Raw genomic sequence first — 16,429 nt, forward strand, 5'->3', positions numbered from 1 at the left:
GTGTGTCTGCTGTCCCTGAGAACAGAGTAAAACTGCAGCCATATTTCAGGGGAATTTACATGGCATGTAAAGAGAGAGCAGAGCTGAGGCTCGGAACTGACCTGTGCCTCCTAGAGACAAACTCTTCCTAGAGGAATGTGCATCTTGATGGTGTGATGTGGTGCTCCTGACCTTCCTGCCTGTTCTTCAAATGACTGGTGAGGCTTTTAGAAGGAACGTCCCTAGTGGCAAGTTTCTGCCAGTACGACATCAAATGCTTTTGCTGCACTTCATAATTTTGTATTTAGAAGAACTTGCATTGTTGTAGTAATATGAAAACAAAACATTTGAAAATAATTAGACTGGTATTAAGAAAGTGTACTTATATTAGCTGTCTTAAGCTGCAGGCAAAAAATGTTTATATCCTTTTCCTACAAATACATATACATAGTTTATGCTCTTATTAGAATATTAGCATTTATCCCAATTTTACTACCGAGACCAAATCATAACATCTATTTGAGAGATTGGGGATGAACAGATTGCTCTGCTTCTATAGGTGGGACTTTTGCATTAGTTGTTTTCCTTTTGTGTTTTTGTCTCCCCAGTTCTGACTTGGGAGACAAAAACATGTGACATTAAAATGGGATAGAATTCATAACAGAAAGCCAAGACTAAAAGCAGAAACCTTGGTTAAAATAGGGAGGATGATTGGGTTAGTCTATAACAAGGAACAGAGGAGCTGTAAGACTTTTATTGCAAAAATAATTTTAAGAAAATATAATGGAAAGAGAAACAAGGGAAAACAGAAATAAAAGGGATATCCATGTAGCTGAGAGATCCCCTGAATATTCTTGCTAATCAGGCTATATTCAAAATTCAACAAACCAAGTTTTCAAGCAAACATTTAATCAAATTCTTGGCAAAAGTAATGCAAGTTTTTGCCAACTCTCGTTTTTTGAATGGTTCTTATTTTTAGTATTGTTTTTGGAGCTGTACTTCCTGCCATTCTGTCTCTCTAGTTATAGTTCCATTAAAGGACCATTAGCTGCCTTTCAGAATGTACACAGTGCTCCTTGTTCCCAGTGTAAACAAAGTGAAGTTTATCCCAGCTGAAGTGGATATGCAGTAAAGGTCTTATCAAACAAACTAACATCTGTACTGGCAAAATAACAGATGGCTCTTATCTGCTTTCTTCATGTTTGTAGAGAGGATCTGGTGGGAAAGACCATTCCTGTTGGCAGTCTTTGATCTTAATACCTCGTGTAAACCAGTACAACAGGGAACATCTGTCCACAGTGACTCTACTCTCTGACAAGTGGATGTGTGAGGGCTGCTTAACATCAAAACTCTCTGGGCAAAAACAGTGCAGGGAGAGCAGGAGCCCACAGTCTAATTTGTATTTTGCTGCCCTTCTTGGTTTTCAGCACTGAAGGTGTGCTTATTTGTATTTCAGAAATGTTTTCCTCATCCACCTATGCACAGTAGATTCTAGAAATCTTGCAAGAATTTGTGTATACATTAATTATTAAGGTACCAAATTTTAAGGGATGCTGTCTTTACAATAAAAGTGAGGCTACTAAGCTATGCGGAGTATCGTACACACTAAGGAAAACACCACTCACAACACGGTGTACCTTGTTATTTCTATTCCATTTTTTTTTCCCATTTCTACTGTGACAGCTCTCTTGATCATTCTCTTTAAGAAAATAGTCTCCCATCTGTGCCATTGCTGACAAATCCAGTTTAAAACTGGGACACAATTGTCCCTCAGAATACTACATGAGTTTTCTTGTAATAAAGGTACATAACCAGTGGTAACTAACCAGGTAATAAGAATCTCTATAAAATTCATGAAAATATCAAACTAGCTTGTATCTGATTTGAATCTGTGTCTTAACTAAAAAAGCCATTTGGCTTCTACACATATTATTCTGAATTGTGCTTTGGGCGCTTAAGGACACTTTGGTGTGCACACTATATCTGTTTTCTTGATCACCAATAAGCTAGGAAGGAATATGTGTGATTGTAGTTTAGTGCAATTCTAGAAAAACTTGACAGTCTTTGGGACATTACAATTATTTTCTCTCGCATTTCTCTTCATTCCTTCTGCTAAAAATTGTTTAGAGAAATTTTTCTTATATGTGGGAGATGTCAGGAAAGTGTATGTTGAAATTCAGAGAGCTCTAAATGATGATAGTGTTTTCATGACTTTTCTGAGCTGAGGAGGTTGAATGTAGTTTGTGGATACAGTAAATAATAATGGCCGTATCAGAATGCATTGAAGTGAGGAGCAGAGGAGATTATATTAAGCATGCAAATATGCTCAATCTGCTCATGCACTAGAATCTTCTATGAAGAAGAAAGTGTAATTTGTCTTAGCTTTGCAATTACTCATTGCAGAGTGTTTGTATCTAAACAAATCCACATCTCGGTGGGGGCTTCAACTTGTCACAATAATCTTTTCTTTCTTTTAATCAAGATTTTAATAGTATCTCTAAAATGGATTTTAAAAGGTAATTTTTCAAGCCATTCAGTTTTGGGAACCATTCTCAAGATAATCAAATCTTTCACGAGAGAGTAATTCATCTAACTCTGCCACTATATAAATATTTCCATCACTTTAGGGTCCAGTGCAATTGGAAATTATTTACTGTACAGTAGCAGAATATTTACAGAGCAAGAATTAGACACGTAAGCAATGTTTTATTTTAGAACTCCCAGATATGCAGTCAGCCATTAATGCTCTTCTTCATCTTAAATATATTGAAAAATTTTCTCTGTTTGAGTTCAGTTGGCTTGGTTCTAAGCAGGCCATGTCTGTGACTCTCAGGACTGCTCAAAGGCACTAAGATACTTGCCCACTTGGGAATATATAAATATGCACTTGTGCCTGAGTTAGAAAACTAATCTTTAGTTGAAGTTTTCATGCTGTGTCTTTGAGATATCACATAGCAAAGGTCTCACTGGAACAAAGAAAATAGAAGGTCTCTGTGGGAGACTAATGGCTTCTATAACCTTGATCTGCTTTGTACTTACCATAAGGCAAGTCCCAATTTGACCCTGCAAATTTAATTTAATTTCAGATTCATGGAGAGCTGTATTTTTGGTTTTATTTCTCCATATTCTTCTCATTTCTTTCTTCACAGTATTTTGTTTTAATGTATTTCTAGATGAAGGGAAATTGAATTTATCTTACTGGAATTTGAGTCTGTCTATATCAACAGAATTTATGGCCACTGCAGTTAAGAAGCTTGAACCGAAGGGAAGAAGCTAATCAGGCTTGATTAAATACACTCATATATATTGAAGACTGGATAGCTGGGGCATCAGGCAGACAGACACATGCACATTTGGTGAACTGACCTTCATATAATGATACCAAAAGTATTTGTCTTGGACTGGTGTGCTGGTTTGAATGACAGGTGTCTGTTAAGAAAGGCAGGAGCCTCTCTTTGAAATGGTGAACACCCTCCCTCCAAATTATTATAATTTTGAAATTAAGGGGCTCTCAGGCAAAGATATGGGAAATAGGAATAACAGTTCTTTACTAGGAAAATTAAAATAGACATACAGTATTGCAAAGAAAAAAACCCAAACATTGACAGAGTCAGAACACAAGCTGACACCCCATCAGTCAGTCAGGGTGTTGGTAGCAGTCCCATTAAATGGTGGCTGCAGTCCTCCTGGTCTTGTAGTGGGTTTTGTAGAAGCAGTGGTTTTGTAGAAAGGTGCATTTTTCCTCCAAAGATCCAGTGATGATTTGGGAAGGTCCCATTTTCCTCTGGAATGCAGTGGGAAAATGCTGCTTTGGTGTTCCAAATCTCAGTTTTTATCTAGGTAGGAAAGGCTTGTCTCCTCCCCCTGCGTGGAGCATCTCCCAATGGGATGATGGAGTTTTATCAGCCATGCAGTGGGACTCAGTAGCCCATTAACAGAGGATATCTCCTTGGAGGGAGGATGGGTGGTGGAAAAGATAAAGAACACTGCCCCACCTGGTTTTTAACAGCTGGCCCATTAGCAGAGAACATCTCCCACGGAGATGAGGATCACTGCCCCACCTGGTTTCCACAGATGGTGATAGAATACATACCTTTGGTCACATCCTGTATTGTAATGTAAGACAACTGGCTACTGACTTGGGGTTCTATGACAGACTTTTATAACTTGCTTTCAGAAAAATGTGTAAGAAGAGCAGAAATACAGAAAAACTACAGAAATATTTGGTAACTAGGGAACGATAAGATTTAAAATTTAATTAGAAAGAAGTTTCTACAATTCCCAATTTCATTTTCTTCCGGAGTAAACCAGATTAATATTAATCATGTCTCTCATCCTTTATATGGAGTTACTGGAAAAATAGGTAGTCTGCCCTACTATCTAGAAGCTACAGGAAAAGCATGCTTGTGAAAAAGATGAATACATCTTAAGAAGCAGTTGAGATAGTGCTGTGAATTTTTAGAGAAGCTATTTTCAATGTTGAAGGATCAGTGATGGGATAAATTTCCCAGGAAAAGCTAAAAATATCTATACACAAGTGGTGATTGCTGGTGGCATTTAAGGGTTACATCAACCTAGAGGGAGGTCAGTGGTTAAACTACAGAGGTCCATGAAGTGCTTGTATGCAGAAGTTCCAGGGATGCCTGTCCTTGCTTTCCTTAGACATGTGGTTACCATGGGGTGCAAACAAATGCCAGGGAGAAACTGTACAGGGAAAATAAGGCCATAAAATACACATACAAACAGCTTTTGTTCTGTACACGCCCCATACGTCCTTGCACCATGAGGGTTAGAGGCTCTCAAGCACCTGGAAACACATTCTGCAAAACAACACTGCTGTCTCGGGGTTAGATGTTGTTCTTTGTCTGTCTTTGATGCAGTATTCTTCCAGCTGTGTCAGGCTGCTGGATAATCTCCTGTGACTGCCTCTGATCTGTCATAAGAACTTGTGTTTTCCATCAGTTTGTACATTTCAGTCTCTGTTCCCGGAGCTAATTTTCCAAGCTATAAAAATAAAATGGGCAATATTGTCTATAATATTTAAATCAGAACAAAACCAAAAGCTAGGATAGACTTAAAGTCTTTAATGTATGAAGGACTATTTTATATATATATATATATATATATATATATACACACACACACATATATATATATATATATATATATATATACAGTGAAGGTAAACATAAGTCTCTACAAGAATCTTTGCTTTTAAATCTAAGAAGGAATAATGAAAAATGTAATATTTGTACATCTATGTGTCTCACAGATAGATGGTAAGACCATGACATTTGTTTTTGGTTTTACTGGAGTCTTGCTGCATGACCTTGTGGAAGCTCCTTCCTGATTCTGTTTCAGCTTCCCCATCTTCCCCATCCTCCAGTGATGCTTCTAAAACACTTTGAGATGCTGTGGAGAGTAATGTCGCAGGCATTAGTAATTCTCAATTCAGAGGAAGTAAGAGGCGTGTAAACTTTAGGAGTAAATGCTGTGCTGAAATAGTGTAATTGTGTGTGAGAGTAGTCCTACACATTAGGACAGGTAATGTGTTCATGGTATCATTATACAGATAGATATAGATAGAGGATACAGCTATAGATTAGATATAGATATATTAGACACAGATATAGATATATAGATACAAGAACAGAGGTCCGTTTTGTATCTTCCTCTGCACTTCAACTGCACCTTTTCAGACGACTTGACGCTTTCTGGTATTAAGGCTGTGCTCACTGAAAGGTTTGCTAAAATACTTAAATTTCTGTTCACATTTCCCAGAGTTCTGATTATGCACTTTTCTCTTAAATTAAAAAATAAAAACAACAAAAAAAACCAAACAAACAAAAAAAATGCTCCTCTTCTTTGGATATAGCCCAGGACATGATTGGCTTTGTGGGCTGCAAGCACACACTGCTAGACTATGTTGAACTTTTTGTCAACCAACACTTTCAAGTCATTCTCCTGAGGACTGCTCTCAATCCATTCTCTCTTTTGCAGTCCCAACCAGCCTGTCTTTGTGCTTGGGATTGCCCTGACCTTGTCAGGACCTTGTCTTGCCTTGTTGAGCTTCATGAGGTTTGTGTGGGCCCACCTCTCAAGCCTTTCAAGATCCCTGTGGATGGCATCCCTTCTCTCAGCGTGTCAGCTGCACCACACAGCTTGGTGCCATTTAAAAACTTGCTACAATATGGTAAATCAATTGCAGCACCCTGTATGTTTTTGTTCTCTGTATTTAGTTATAGTAACAGCTGCATGTTGGTAATGTGTAAGTAATGTGTTAAACTCCTAAATTCTAGTTCTAAGAAAGACCTTAAAACTTACTTTAAAATAATGTAGCATGAGTTTACATATCCCTTGACAAAATTTTATGTAACATTGTCAGTAATTCCCTGCTGAAATAATTGCTGCCAACACTTCGCTTCTGGACTTGTGGATTCTGTTAGCTTTTGACAAAAAATTTCTCTTTTGCTAACTGAAAGTTGCTGATATGAAAATGACTTTTAAATCTTCATGAATTGCCTTCTTTTTCTTAATTAAAGGTTTTTCAAGTAACTTCTTTTTGGGTCTGGAATATAAGATGATAACTGGCTATACTTTGCTGAGATAATGTCCTTCATTACAAAAATAGTAGCAAGAGAAGGTTTTTTTCTAAATATCAATAGATTAGAGTCATGCACACTGTCAGATAAAAGGTAGTCTTCATATATTCAACCTGGTTCAATTAAATACTCTTCTTCAAAAACAAGTCCAAATCATGTTATGGTGTTTTGTTTCTACTAATTTGCTGCAGTCATAGTAGCTCAGACAGCTTTACTGGTTATTAGGTTTCTGAAGTAATTTAGATGTTAATTTTTTCTTCCTTGTGAGAGAAAAATAATTGCTGTATACATGAGCATAAAATTATTTAGAGCAGGTAGAAATAAAAGGACATGAAAAGAAAAAGAAATAATTAATAATTGAGAACCTGTAGTGTTTCTCAGTGCTCAGATGGCCGTCGCTAGCTTAAAAAACATGCTATTGGGATTTTTCATTTAGTCACACATAGCATCCCTTTCTCCTCGTTGGGATGGTGCATTCTGGATGCATGGACAAGCAGATGAGTAGGAAAAGGGTTTGAATGCTCAAACCCAGAGGAAGGAATTTTACTCTGCTGGGTGCAAGTAAGACAAGCAATAGCACGGAGGTTTGTCCTGGGCCCCCTCCTGTGTAAGTTTATAACCAGAGGTGTGGCTGAGGCCATGGAGAGCTGGCTGAACAGGTGTGCAGCTGGCACACACCTGGGGGAGGAATGGTCTGCTGGGAACCTCGTGGAACTCAGCAGGGCCATGGGCAAAGCACTGGCTCAGGAAGGAGCCAGCCAGAGATGGCTAGGGAGCAGCCCTGTGGAAAAGCCATGGGTGTCCTGCTGGGCAGCAGTGGGATGTGGGCAAGGAAAGTGCCCCGGCAGCCGTGGGAAATAGAAAAGGTATATGACTCTCAAAAAGTTGTGTGAAAGTAAATCTTAGGATGAAGAAATACAAGAATGATGAAGATGCAAGGACAAATAAAAATAGGGCTATGAGCTGTGTAAAGATAGGCCTGGGGGAAATATGTTAAGTTACACAGTAGAAATATGTGAGTTTAATAATGGTTTATCTGTTGTTTTAAGCCTTTACAGGTAAGCATTATTAGAAGCAAAAGGTGTAAGTATACTAATTGGCTAGAGCAAACACTTGTCAGCTTTTAATATTATCTAATTGGCTGAAAAGCTTTTAAGAGACCATGTAACTGAGAACACTTTGTCTGCTGTTGCTAGCAGCTGAAGCTGTTCCATATCCCTTGCTCAGCTCTGTAAAATGAGGCTGATGGCTGTGATGGAATAAAGGCTTTGAGACAGCTGCTCCAGCAGACCCATTCTGTTGTTTGTGTATGTATATAGGTAAATATAAGATAAGAGAAAAATATTCCATGTAACAGGCAGTAAGTTGGGCAGTGACCACTTGGGCTGTGTGAACAGGAGCATGACCAGCAGAGCAAGGAGAGGGAATAATCCCTTCCACCTGGCACACTTCAGAGGACATCTGTGTGGACAGAAGTCTGGAAAGCAACTCTTATTGTCAAAAGGAGTAGGGCACAACTGGTGATATGGAGGAATAAAAAACAGTTTTAAAAAGTGAAACATTAGACTTTGTGCTTTAAATGTTCAAAGCAGGTGTTTCTAGTTCCCTAAAGAGCCATACTTATGTTACTTTTCCACCACAAGCAAAAAGTGAAAGATAATCTCTTTTGAATCTTCAAATCATTTCCTCGGATGCTTTAACAAACTTCTGTAGCCTTTACTATACCTTAATTGGATACATGAATGCCTTATAAAGTGCAAAGAGAAGCCTTTTTGCTCAGTCTCTCAGTCTGAAAATTCAAAAGTTCAAGGAGGAGTGTAAGTACCCTCTGAAATATCCTATAATTTAAGAAAAACCCTTGTGCTTCATAAATCAATTCTCACCTTAATTTTTCAATATATTAGTGGAAAATATTAACTTCTGCACTTTCTGATTGCTGTACTGATCAAAAAGGGAGGAATAATTTTTTTAAGTCTCTTTGAAGAATAATGAAAGCAAATGAAAGATGAAGGAATTTGATAACATCAAAAAGAATTATAATTTGACGATGACCTTTCTGTTTTCTACTGGTCCATTTCCTGTTCAGGTTTGTATGTTCTCAGACATACTTTGGATGGATCCAAACTATAGCCATGGATCTAGATGCACAATGAGAGTGAGCAAGTTCAAAAACAAATTTCTTGGCAAATTTTAAGGTTAGTTAGTTTCCCTGACAAACAAAACAAATTCAGAATTAATGCTATAATGCCTCTAATTGTTAGCCTTCTGCTGAATTTCTGGGATTTATTGGGTAACTGTAACATAAAATACTATCATGCGTTTCTGTTGTGGATTACAATATGATTACATGCAGTGTATAATTTTTTTTAAATTTTAAAATCTGCTGATTTATTGTGGATAAATATTAAATTTGCTCTTTTAATGAAAACAAGTCTTTCTTGGATTGATCATCTCTGGTAGACTGATTTTGCATTGACAGATACAGGAGACTGTAATTAATTCTGTCCTGGTACCACTGTTGGTTAAAAGATTTTCCTGAGTGCAGTGATTGTCAAAGCAAGCCCAGGCCAGTAACCATGGTGCACTCTCAGCTAAGCAGAGGTATTGAACAGGCTGCTCCTTTTGTTTTGGGTTTTTTGATTGCTCTGCTACTCATACTGACCAGAAATATAATGGTCTGCAAATGTAGAGTTGCATAGCAACAATGAGTAAAATACTGGGAGATCTTTTAATTTTGCTTTTTTTATTTTTTTTTTTTTTTTTGGTCATCTTAGAACTTCTGTGATGTTTTCTGTGGAAAACCATATTGGGTGTTTTTACTATCCATAAAAGCAAAAGGATGCAGAACAATTTAGACCAGAGCTATCCATGACACAGGTGAATCAAATGACTGTTGAATTCATTGTTTGAATTGTTTCGGGTTTTGTTTTGGGGTTTCTTTTGTGTTTTGTTTTTGGAGTCCGTTTAACAAAATAGTAGGCTATTTATACTCTTGCTTCTCCCAGTTGTCTTGGAAAACAGCAGCATGTAAAACTGCTTTCTTCTTCTGCATTCTGAAATGACCTTGTGGTACTGATATGCTAATATATTCAAATGAGACATTATGTTTCAAAACCCACTAGCAGAGATTAAAAAATGGCAATATACTAAAAATAGAAACGCTTTTGAAATGCGGGGATATAAATTTAACTGTGTTAACTAACCTAGCAGTCAGGTTCTGAAAATACATGTTTTGTCAGGACAGTCTGAGAAGGTTGGAGCCACAAATGTTTCTGCAGTAGCTGCATTGGTTTTTTTGGGAGAGGTGAATGGGAGTTGCTCTGTTATAGAGTAAAACCTGAGAGGCTGGGTCAGTTCCACCACCAGCCTGAGCATTGATGGAAATGGAACTCAGTAGAGATGGGCAGAGCAGTGAGATACAGCTTTGCCTCCAATGGCACAGCCACCCCCTCTTCTCTGTCCACATCACGTTCTCTGTGCATTACAGACCCCTTTCCTCTCTTTCCACGGCACCTGGAACAACAAACTGCCACGACAAAGCTCCTTAGAGCAGCAGCACAGGGTCCAAGAGCACCTGCCAAAGTTTGGTGTGCCCCAGCGAGGTTTGAGGCAGTTGCTGATCTTCATCAGAGGCTTAGTGTGCCAGTCAAGACAAGAAGTAGCAGCGAATTTGTCTCAGAATAATTACTTTTTAGTCCCAGAATTGAGTATCCTCATAAATAGTTGTTTGTTTGATTATTATGGACAGATCAAATTTATTTTGGGAGTGAAGGCTGGATAACTTTCATAGATCAATGCAAGTTTATCACCAATAGGTAGCAGGAAGAACGTTGTGGTCTTGTTATGTTCTGTGGTTGTGAAATATTTCCTGATTTACCTGTTGGCAGGAGAGAGCAGAGAAGGTCTAGTTAGGGGTGGGGAGAAAGGAAAAAAAAAAAAAAAAAAAAAAAGGTGTAACTACTTCTGTCTTCCATCACTGGTCTTAAACACAGTTACAGATTTTTTCCAGATCAGGCAGTTCTTGTGTTGGTTATTATAGATAAACAAACTGAATCAAACCTGTAGTTTGCCCTGCAATAAAATGTCACCAGTGACTAAATGCAAGCAGTAGTAGGCCAACACCAGTTCTTGAAAGGAAATATAGTAGCATTTAGATACGGTTTGTCTTTTCAAATTATGTCAGTCTCTAAATCAGCCCATCCATGGGAGACTGTAGAGGTCAAAGATTTTTGTTGAAAGGATCTGAATTTTTCTGTTTCCCCTATAGGTTACTGCAGATGTTGAGGGTTTTGACTTTATTTTATAAAAGGTCTTAATGATTTAAATTATGTATGTAACATGAAATATAGCTGTAAGGTGGCTAGAGATAGCAATTTAAAAACACAATAATTTGGAGCAGCTTGTTTACATCTTCCCTCAGAATCTGAATTTAATACAGCTTAACAGAATTAATTACCTTTTTTCATCCTTTACTTGTTTTGATTTATTATGGATAAACAGTAAACCTTTGACCATCACTTAAATTTTGGGATTATGTGCATGGCTTACATAAAAACATTTTTAGTCTCTTTATAACTGGTGATTATCTAGTGCCCCAGCTACCATCCAAACAGTATCATATAGCAGAACAGAAGAATAATCTTTAATCTCTTGAGGAAAAATTTACTGCATCACATATAAGAGTTTATTCCTTTGAAAAAGCTGCACATGGTGTCAACATGATTTTTGTACTTTGTCATTTGCCAGAAAGTTATTGGATCAGTGTTATCATTATATGACTAGAACCAAAACATTTGGGTATTGTTGAGAAGGGTTATTTTGATTTGGGTTTTATCAGATTTTTTTTTTTCCTAGTTCTTGTTGCATAAATACCAGATGAATCAATTCAGGGGCAACTAGAGTATTTGAAACATTATGAACATGCTTTTTAATTGTCTCTTTGTTTTGACAAGAAAATAAGAAAAGAAAATGTTTATTAAGTTTTCTTGCCTGTTGAAATCTCTATTGCCTGAGCTCTTTATTTGTGATAAAGAGCAGTAAAACTTCATGGTGTATGTAATAGGAAACTGTGATTTATACTTAGGTGGCATTGTTGTGACTTTTCTGGGCTCTACTTTCAATAACCTGAAAATAAATTTAACTAGTACTCAAAAAAACGTTGTGTATAAACACTCTTCTCATACCCCCTTGAAGCCAGAAATGTTCCATATAGTTTTCTATATGAGAGTTTTAGGCTGGGCAGCTTTATGAGAGGATTATTATTTACTAGATAGCTTTGAAGAGCAATAGCTAAGTTGTACATGCAGGATTCAGTAATTAATCACAATTATTTAATATTTGTATTTAAAAATAAAAATTAATTTTAATAGTAATTAATTTTCAATTAATTAGTTATTTAATTCACTAAAATAATACTTAATTTTTTTTTAAACTAGGATTTTTTTTTTTCTCTTGCTTGATGCATCTGGAGACAATGGAGAGTCTTTGATGGCTGTTTAATGAGATGCCTTTCTCAAACACCAGACTGAACATTATGGTGTTTTGTACCATATCGTTTGTTTCTGCCCTAGGTTGGCAATAACCATAAAACAGTGCTCTCCCCAGTTCTGTTTCCCATCTGATTTATTTACAGGCAGAAATTCCATCTCCTCTGACATTTCATGTGTACTATACAAAGTAGGTTAACTCTTCTGTTCCTGATATAAATTCTTGTGTCCTGAACATACACTTCATGCAGTATCACAGGTGCTCTTTGACCGCCGTTGTGGACTTTCTCAGCTTCTTAATGTTGTTTTTTTCCAAACTTGCCTTTGACTCTTTAGCACGTGTGAGGTTTTTCTCCCTGTCATCCCCAAATTATGAGCTTCCTACATAATAGAAATTAGTCCATTCACATTAATCCCATTTCTGTTTTTTCCCTTTCAAAAGTCAATCAGACTATCTTTGTAAAACTGTAGACCACATTTTTTTTAAATGCCACATTTTATGTCAATAGTGGCTGTCATTAATGCATTCCTACTTCATGTTAGTCAATGTAGCACATCGATATTTAAAATATCAATCTTCATATCTGTCCTTCAAGAATTGCTAACTTCCTTGCGCTCTGATTATTTTTTTAATCCCTACTCACTATAATATTTTCATCAAATAACATTGTCCATAGCTGTTTAAACTTACTCCTCCTCCTTCACCATAACTAATATTTGTGTGCAATCATATAAAAATCATTACTAAAATTCAGATTAATAATGTCTGCTTTGTAATCAGCTCCCTTTTCAAAAAGAGAATATTAACCTAATATTATGTCTATTTATTATACCTTGTACAGCATTTGTTGCATTTTTCCCCATATTGTTCATAGGAATGATGGTTTTCATCTGTAATGTCTTTATCTGTTTCTTACTGTTCTTAAACTCTGCTATTCCAACAGATGATTTAATAAATGTGCCTTTTTCTTTCTGATAGAAAACCTTTATCTCACAGATGTTTCCTGGTAGGTGAGAAGTCAGTGCATTTATGTACAAACCTCCTTTGGGGTGGGGATGACGGGCTTGGGTGGTGGTGGTTGTTGCCATCTGCCTGGAAGAAGCTGAACACATCCCTCCTGGAGTAGATAGAATTAAACAAGCTTTAAACTAAGCTCTGTACAGATAATTGTGGCATCAGAGATGAGCTTACTAATTTTTTGCCTTCAGGCTGTGAATAGTTTCACAGCGTTGGTTTCCAGCACCTGCATTGCTTAATTCAGGAACTGAAGCAAGTTAAAGATCATTCAGCTCTGTTTCCGGAATACTTAGGCATGACTGATTTGCAGTGTTACATCTACCTTAAAGATGATTTACTGGCAGGTGGAGAAATGCTAAAATCATGTTGGAGTTATGATCAAAGTGTGTGTACACTTGCTAGTTGCCGCTTTTGAGTGAACTTTAAATTCCTGTGCTCTAGCAGCAGCAGCACACAAAATGTGGTGTCTGTCTGTCCTGTCTCCCTCAGCTCTGCCCTGCACTGGCAGAAGTGTTTGCTGTCACCCAGGACCACGCTGGAGAAGGGACTGCTGACTTCTAATCATATGCACTGGCAACTCTTCTCCACTCTGTAAACTCAGATCCTTGTCTTCCATCCAAAACAAAGTCTGGGTCTCTTTTTTTATTTCTGTGTCAGATGTGAAGAGCAAAGGAGGAGCTGTTTCAGGCCTCATGGCTGGATTTTGTACAGAGAGTGCTAAAGCTGCATATGGCACAAACATTGGAATTATCATGTGTGTGGGCATGGAACAGGCAAAGGAGCACCAGCAAGTCAGTTCTGCAGGGGGGAAAAAAAAAAGGAGACAAAAGTGGGAGGAAATGGGGACAAACAATATTAGTTCAGTTGTTCCCTTATAGGCAACTTGAACTGATTCTGGCCATAGAATCAGTTTCAGTTTCTTTGCCTCAGGAGCCTGTGTAAGCAGATGTAAACCACCTTCATTTCAAGATCTGACCTTAAATAACTCTCGGCTGTGGAACAGTTTAGTAAAGTTTATAAGTCAAATTACTTAGCTGAAAGTCTGTCAGCTATAGGTAGCTGACTGCTTTTAAACACAGCATTCCTAAGAAAGAGGAATCCTCTTTCTACGGAAAGAGAAACAGTAGCCCTTGGTGAGGTTGCAATTATAACGTTGATTTTTTTTTCCTGTCGTATTTTAATGAAAAATTTTACTGCCTTAAATTCCTTTGACATCTACTGAAAAAGACCTTTCATAAATTGGGCTAAAAGAGCAGAGATCCTGCTGATCAAGGAATAATAATTTTGCTCTAACCCACCTGGAAGTACAGGATGACACCCCTTTTAAGATATTATGCTCTTAGGATTTATTAATAGAAAAAATAGATTAAAATTTTGCTATGAAATCCTGTAATACTTTTGACTTTCTTCAGCTATTTTCTTCCACAGTGACAAGAGCAATGAGGCCCAGTAGCGTGCTAGTTTTTCCAGGAGCATAGTGGATGACACTGGTATTTGGCATTTAAGTATATTGTGCAAATATGTAAGTGCTGTAATTTAATAAAGGTCACATTTCTTATGTTAGTACCTTGTTTTGCCAGAGTTAGAATTAGATGGAAACCTGCCTTTTAACCTTCTCCAGTTCTCACGCAGGAAACGCTGCTGTTAAAACTGTACAGATCTTACTAACAAGAATAATCCTGCTTCTCTTCAGCGGTCCCAGCAACCCCTTCTACAAGCAGGTCCAACAAGTAGTGAGGAGGGGGAGCATACAGTGACAATTGTAAACACTGCTTAAGCACTTGTAGCCTTGTATGTCTTCTATTTATTTTTGTGCACTCCTCTAATATTGGTGTTCTACCTTAAGGATTGAAGAAAATAGTTATTTTTCTGCAAATATCCACAGAAGTGAAATCTTGGGAAGAGATGTGTTGCCACAAATAGGTTATAGTTCTTTGAAAATGAAATATTGTATAGGTGTGGTAAAAACTGGATTATGAATTCCACTGTGGATGTTGTGGGGAAAGGGAGGGAAAGGCTGTGGCTTTTCTCTTAGCACCTCTGTGTTGTGCATATATATGCAGTGATGTGATATATACTGTAGATCACCAATATATGCTGAGATGAGTATCTCCTTGAAAACAGAGCCATTTAGTGGTAGGAATTACACTGGAAAACATTGTACAGATCAGAGAGGATGAATATACTGGCATTTTTTTACTTTTTGGTTTAAGTGAAAATGACTGAATGAACCCAACTTTTGGGAGACATAAATTTGTATTTAATATTTTCTGCATTTTGACAGAGTAATTTTCCACATTGGTTACAAATAATTATCACAGTATTATAACAGAGCACTTGTGCATATGTGATGACAGAAGCTGGTTTTGGATGCAGGTGGAATTGCAGTCTGTTCAAGTAAGCTTGCTCGTGGAGTTTGCATGGCCAGCTTATATTACCCAAAGAGCAATTGCATGCATGCAGCTCACAGAATGAGCTCCAAACCCCCTGTGAGTTTCCCTAAGAGAACAGGACTGTTAATTTGAGCAGTTTGATGACCTGCCAGGAACTTTGGAGTAAAATCCTGCCTCTGTGAAAATCCAGTGGGAATCTTGCCATTAACTCAACAGCTGCAGAATCAGGCAATATATTCCTAAGTATCTTCAGTGCTACATTTGGCTCCTAGAGTATTATCAAACCAGGGATACTTATTTTACCCGTTTATTAAAAATATACCTCAATTTGGGTTAAATAAATGCTATAAGTAAGAATGAATATTGATTAACCAAGGAGATTATTAAAAATAAGTAAAAAAACTAGTTGAGTCTGGTCTAGTACTGGGAATACATGAGCAAAAGAAACTTTCTTCTCTCTGCTGCTAAATTTTATGGATGTATGGTAAAAGGTTCTGTTGTACTATCTGTATTGCAAAGGTCTTGGTAGTGTTTAATTTTCTACTTTTCATAGTAAGTAGAAAATGATACTCTGTGTCTGCTGCAGTTCCTCTGGAAAGTAAAGAAGGACTAAGAAGTTCCATATTTTCATGTTTGCTCTGCAAAGCTTTATTTGAATGCAGCTAATTAAATAATGTCTGGTACATTTTCTCTGCAGTCTCTGACATATTGAAAGTTGTGTAGTGTGCCAAAGAAATGCATTTTTATACAATATAATTATATACAAATGTCACTGGTACTGTCAAACCTATAAAATATTTATTTAGCATGTAAAACACAGAGTGTTAAAAGTATTTTTTTAAAGAGAAAAATTTTAATCTGACAAGCAGTTTTGAAAATAATTTAAAATGTGATTGGGAAAGTAGAGTGGGAAAGAATTTCTTTGAGACACTGCATTCCAGGTAGAATTTT

This window comes from Cinclus cinclus, chromosome 7 (assembly GCF_963662255.1).
Source record: "Cinclus cinclus chromosome 7, bCinCin1.1, whole genome shotgun sequence".
NCBI lineage: Eukaryota > Metazoa > Chordata > Aves > Passeriformes > Cinclidae > Cinclus > Cinclus cinclus.